This window comes from Helianthus annuus, chromosome 3 (assembly GCF_002127325.2).
Source record: "Helianthus annuus cultivar XRQ/B chromosome 3, HanXRQr2.0-SUNRISE, whole genome shotgun sequence".
NCBI lineage: Eukaryota > Viridiplantae > Streptophyta > Magnoliopsida > Asterales > Asteraceae > Helianthus > Helianthus annuus.
Window position 1 is genome coordinate 53,065,830 of NC_035435.2, and position 7,021 is coordinate 53,072,850.

Here is a 7,021-nt window from a genome sequence, read left to right on the forward strand (position 1 = left end):
TTTGCACCCAAAACAGGTTACGATAAAAGTTGAGAAGAGATAGGAAGATAGGATTAAAGAGAAAGTTTTAGTGTTTATTTAATCTTAAGGGTTAGGATATAATAGGAAGTTTATTTGGCTAAGAAGGCTAGGAAGTAATCTTGACCATCCATTTATTTAATCAAGGGCTAAGATTAAATGAGGGAAATTGAAAGGATGAAAAGAGGCGCGTGGGTTTGTTTAGGGGCATTCTAGTCAATCCAAGACAATAGTTTCTCTCTCCTCCAATTCCCCCCCCCCCGTTTTTAAACGTTAATAACTCTTTCGTACGATATTATTTTTTTATAAAAATTGCACCAATAAAACGAGTGTTTTTTATCTTTAAAACGAGTATACTATTGCTATATTTTCGAAAAAAAATTGAAAACCCAGTTGCGTAAAACGCAATGGAAAAAACCCAGTTGCGTAAAACGCAATGGAAAAAAACCCTAAAAATGACATTTTTCTAAAACGCAATGCACCAAAACACAAAGAAATGTCTTATTTGTAAAACGCAATGGCCAGAAAACACAAAGAAATGTCTTATTTCTAAAACACAATAGACTAAAAACACAAAAGAAAGTATACTTTCTAAAACGCAATGGACTGAAAACACATAAAAATGTGTTTTACCTAAAACGCAATGCACCAAAAAACACAAACAAATGTCTTATTCTTAAAACGCAATGGCCAAAAAACACTTAAAATGTCTATTTTCTAAAACGCAATGGACTGAAAACACATAAAAAAGTGTTTTACCTAAAACGCAATGCACAAAAAACACAAAGAAATGTCTTAGTTATAAAACGCAATGGCCAGAAAACACTAAAAATGTCTCATTTCTAAAACGCAATGGCCTAAAAAAACAAAAGGAAGTATTCTCTCTAAAACGCAATGGACTGAAAACAACTAAAAATGTGTTGTACCTAAAATGCAATGACTAAAAACACTTCAAAAATGTGTTTTTCTAAAACGCAATGATTAAAAACACTTCAAAAATGTGTTTTTCTAAAACGCAATGACCAAAGAAAGTGTTCTCTCTAAAACGCATTGAACAAGGACAATAGTTTTGTCTGTGAATTGTCTGAACCAGGAATGCAGTTCTAAAACGCAATGGCATAAAACTGTCTACGAATGCAGTTTTCCAGAGGCAAATTTACAGAAAATTAATTTTTCTCATGCATTTTTATTAAAGCAATTTAATCGAAAAAGACCCCAGCCAGGGGCTCTGCCGCTTGGACCCTGACGGGTGGTCCGTAGGACAACCCTTAAGTGCCTTAAAAAGATTAAAATCCCATGCTTTACACGTTTAATTGTTTGAACTTGGTAACTACTAGTTGTTTGGATGTGCAGGTGCAAATAGAGCTTAAAAGGGAAGTGATTTGGAGCATCAATGAAAAAATCAATTTTTGGAATTGAAGAATTAAGAGGATAGCATGATAGAGGGCGAAATTACGAGAACGTAGGCGAAAACGGTGAAGAAAACGGAGTTGAAACGAAAAAGTTATGCCGAAAACAAGTTTTCATGCTGAAGCCTGCCGTAAGCTACGGCAAGGGCCGTAGCTTACGTCGCCGAATGGCACTTTTTGTCACCGTATGACAGTTTAAAGCCACCGTAAGCCATTCCAAGCCACCGTAAGCTACGGTGGCCACCGTAGCTTACGGCGCTGACCTACGTAAATGTGTAACTTCCACCTTTTAATGCGGATTTATGATGCCCTTTCACCTCTAATCAACCCTATTCGGTTACACATCATTTTGGGAGACGATTTTGCTTGTTCTTGGGACCTTGAAGACATCTTGAATCATTGTTTTTATGTTTTTGATTGTGATGAACATTAAGACTTTTGTTATGATGATTGTCCAAGCCATGTGCGGTTAAATACTTTGTGCTCATCTTTGGTGGAAGGTTTTGTAAGACTTTATGCTTTAATTCTCTATTTCTAGAATAAAACAATCTCTTTCTTATTTGAATTGTTTGTTATGGTGCATGATTGATTGTTAGTAAAGTATTGATTCTTATGATAAACTAATTAGAAACCATACGTTCTTGGTGCCGTGGGCAATCGAGATATCATGGGTATAGTTAGGCTTGGGTAAGGGTTGATTGATCATCGGGTAACAACCTCACGTTCTAGGAATCTAAGTACTTAGTTCCCTTTCATCACTGCAATTGATCATACATGAACTATGTCTATGTAGTTCTTTCTAGTTGAATGTTAGCATAAATGTCAAAGCAAAACCGGAAACTAAAGATGGTTACTTGTCTCTAAATTGTTTACAACCAACATTTTCATTTTGCAATTAAATAGTAATCTTAGTTTTAGAAACCAAATCAATCAATCCAACTCTTGAATTTTATTTTCTTGCAATTAGCTTAATTTAGTTAACTTAGAGAAACACTTCAAATAACACATATTCCACAAACTCCCTGTGTTCGATACCCACTTGCCACTATCTACATAGTTGTTATTGGGATTAAATTTGCGTGACCACGACATCACGTCAAATTTTGGCGCCGTTGCCGGGGAGTAGTGCGCAACGTGTGTTATTTTTTTTCTTTTTAAGTTTGTTATTTTTCTGGTTTACGCTGGGTGTGTTAGTGTGCAGGTGTTGATAGGTGCATGCGTACTAGGAGCTCTCACAAGCTATCACCATTGGCGTTTGATTCGGAAATTGAGCGAACATTAAGGGGATTAAAAAAAAATGAGTTACCAAGAGAAGTACGATTACGGTGATTATTATGAATATTCCCAACTTTCATATGAAGGCCCTCAGATGTACGATCAAGACTATTATCATGCTCAGTATACATTTGATCAGTATGGTTATGAATGGGTAACCCAACAACCTACTTTGCACTATCAGTCACATAAATCTGAAAGTCTTGACGAGATGATGAGAAAGAGACACATGGTTCATGTTGAAAAAGAATTAATAAAACCTCATTTGTCAATGGAAGAACGAGTAGAACTTTTGGAATGGAAATATGATTTGTTACCAAAAGAGGTGAAAGAGATGAGGCCAAGGACGTCAATATTGGAAAAACGTCAAGCAAAACAACACTGGATATATGTGCAGATTGAACAAATGACACCTATGGGTGATGTAGAAGAAAAGGTTGTGAGTCCTCCCGAACTTGAAACTGAATTATTAGGGCCAAATGAGGAATATACAATTGAAATTATTGTGGAGGAACCACCTGTGGAGAGCAAAGTTGAGGGCCTTTTACTTGATGAACCAATCAAAGTTGATTACAACTCTCCGGCTGTGGTGGTTATGGAAACCAAGAGTGTTAAGGATGCATGTTTAGAAACTAGGAAGGTGGCACTTCATGATGTGGGAGATTTCATTCATAAGTTATGTTTATGGGAGAGTTTGGATTTGTTGGGCACAGAAAACGAAGTAGTGAAGTGTAGAGTAAACTACCGAGCATTTGTTGGAAATTCGGTAGGAAAATGTGGATTTAAAGAATTTTGCAAAGAAATATGGGACGTGACAAAGCACACACACGATAGAAGAATCAAACACCGTGCTTACATCAGCAACGAAAAAGGTAAATGTGCATTGAGACCACCTTGAGACATATCAGGTACGGTCGGGCTGAAGACCTAAACTTTAGCGCTGCTTGGGAGGCAACCCAAGGTGTTATTAGATAAGTGTGGGGAAGATGTGCGGAGAGTTGTGTGAAGGTGATGATAGGAAGTCGGATTATCTACAACATCTGCTGTGTCAAACTTCACCAGGTCAATGTACTCTTTCCTTAGTCTTGTTATGTTCTTTAGTATTAAAATATTGGTATTAGTTGATAAAATAAAAAAATAAAAAAAAAGAAATTTGGGGTTCGAGATGTAAAGCAAATGTTGGTGTTTTTGTTGAAAGCGATCTTTCCCTCAAAACCATAGATTGGGACAATGTATCCCAAGTGTGGGGATGGGGGGAAATTTTTGAGAAGTTAATATTTTTTGTGAAACCAAGTAAAAGTGTCAAAAATTTGAAAACTTGATATTGTTCCATTTGACACACCGACACCCCTTTCTAGTCATTTCTTGGTGAGTGTTTGAGCCACATATGATTATTAGAGAATATTTCTTTGTTTTGAGTGGCGGTGTTTGTATTGTGTTAATAGAACTTGTGTACGAATACTTGTTGAAGCCTAGGATTAGCATGCTTGTGAAAATGATAGGGATTTTTAGGTAGCCTCGTCCGAATGTGTGAGAGTGTGGGAATTGGGGGTTGGACCTCATACGTTACATATATGAGCTTGGTATTGTGAGGGGTGGGGGTTTGGTCTTTAGAAAGCCATGTTTGAGCCTTATACTATTCGGTTGTGACCCAAACCTACTTCTTACAAAAAAAAAAAAAAACTTTACCTATTGAAACGACCCGGTTTAGGAATTTAGTTTGTGATTGTTGATGTTCATGTATATATTGTTGAGTTTTATGTGTTATGAAGAAAATGAAAAAAAAAGAAGAAAGAAAAGAAAAAAAGAAAGAGAAAAATATGAGAAAAATACAAAAAAAAGAAGTATTTAGTTGCAATAGTAGTTGAGAATGTTGAAGAAGTTGTGTATATAGTTGATGTTTGCTTTGTTTAGTAGTAGAAATAAAAACCGGGTCAAATCAATTAGCTCTTGCATATATATCCCACCATTTTCCTACCTTTACACATAGCCCCGTTATAACCCGTAAGTCCTTTTGATTCATAAGCATCCTAGGTATTTGATAGGAGGAAACTTGATTTGTATACAAGCTTATTGTCGCACAATCACACACTTGCATTGAGCGTGTTAGCATAATGTTGCTAATATTACTTGTCACCGAGAGTTGTTGTGAGGGGTGTGTCTTGTGGTATGATAAAAAGTTAGTAAAAGGACGGTACATTTTAGCTTGGTTTGCATGTTGATCGCTTGTGGTTTTGAATTGGTTAGTGAATGAGTTGCTTGGGACAAGCAACGGGTAAGTGTGGGGATGTGACGGGTGGTCCGTAGGACAACCCTTAAGTGCCTTAAAAAGATTAAAATCCCATGCTTTACACGTTTAATTGTTTGAACTTGGTAACTACTAGTTGTTTGGACGTGCAGGTGCAAATAGAGCTTAAAAGGGAAGTGATTTGGAGCATCAATGAAAAAATCAATTTTTGGAATTGAAGAATTAAGAGGATAATTGAAGAATTAAGAGTAAGCTACGGTGGCCACCGTAGCTTACGGCGTTGACCTACGTAAATGTGTAACTTCCACCTTTTAATGCGGATTTATGATGCCCTTTCACCTCTAATCAACCCTATTCGGTTACACATCATTTTGGGAGACGATTTTGCTTGTTCTTGGGAGCTTGAAGACATCTTGAATCATTGTTTTTATGTTTTTGATTGTGATGAACATTAAGACTTTTGTTATGATGATTGTCCAAGCCATGTGCGGTTAAATACTTTGTGCTCATCTTTGGTGGAAGGTTTTGTAAGACTTTATGCTTTAATCTCTATTTCTAGAATAACAATCTCTTTCTTATTTGAATTGTTTGTTATGGTGCATGATTGATTGTTAGTAAAGTATTGATTCTTATGATAAACTAATTAGAAACCATACGTTCTTGGTGCCGTGGGCAATCGAGATATCATGGGTATAGTTAGGCTTGGGTAAAGGTTGATTGATCATCGGGTAACAACCTCACGTTTTAGGAATCTGAGTACTTAGTTCCCTTTCATCACTACAATTGATCATACATGAACTATGTCTATGTAGTTCTTTCTAGTTGAATGTTAGCATAAATGTCAAAGCAAAACCGGAAACTAAAGATGGTTACTTGTCTCTAAATTGTTTACAACCAACATTTTCATTTTGCAATTAAATAGTAATCTTAGTTTTAGAAACCAAATCAATCAATCCAACTCTTGAATTTTATTTTCTTGCAATTAGCTTAATTTAGTTAACTTAGAGAAACACTTCAAATAACACATATTCCACAAACTCCCTGTGTTCGATACCCACTTGCCACTATCTACATAGTTGTTATTGGGATTAAATTTGCGTGACCACGACATCACGTCAGACCCCGCCAGGAGCTGCCGCCCCTTGGACCCTGCTACCAGGGGCGCTGCCCCCAGACCCCCGCCAAGATCGTAAAACGCAATGACTAAATCAAAAACCCATATTTAGGGGTGAGCAAGTTTAGGTCCGGCCCGAAAATAACCGAGAACCGAACCGAAAATTACCCAACCCGACCCGAACCCAAGTACCTAGGTATTTAGATCGGTTCCAATTTTTCATATAAAATCGGGTCGGGTCGGGTCGGTTCTCGGTTCTTTTCATGGTGAAACCCGACTTTGACCTATGGACCGGAACCGACCCTATATTTAGGGTAGTGAATCGGTTCTGTATTTTATGTTTGATCGGTTCTCGGGTCGGGTCGGGTAATGGTCGGGTCGGGTAATGGTCGGGTCGGGTCGGGTTTTTCCTTTTGCTCACCCCTACCCATATTGTAAAAATGAAATTAAAGAATTTCTTACATCGATCGAAGCCGATTTCTTCAACGATTGACGAAATCTGAATGATAGAAACACTTATCGCCGATCGAATCGAACGGATCGAGTGATTATCTTCAAAATCACGGGAAAAAACGAGATTTTGAATGAAATTAAACTGGGTTTTCTTCAAAAAAAATGAAGAACACGTTGATCGGGTGTTTGAATCATTTATTGATGATGAAAATCGCACTATAATGTAGTGATTATTGAGATAGTAAGTGAAGAAAAGGTTGAAGATGGTGGGTTTTGAAAATGGTGGGTTTTGAAGTTACTGGGGAGAAGAAGGAAGAAGAAATGATAGGATTGACTAAAATACCCTTGCTCTTTATTTTAAATTTTGCCACATGTCATAATTCTATTGCTTCGTATCATTCCTAGCCAAAATAAACTTCCTATTTGATTCTCACCCTTAATCTTAAATCTCATCAGATTTGGTGTTTGTGGTGAAACTTATTTTATTTCTTTCAATTTTGGATA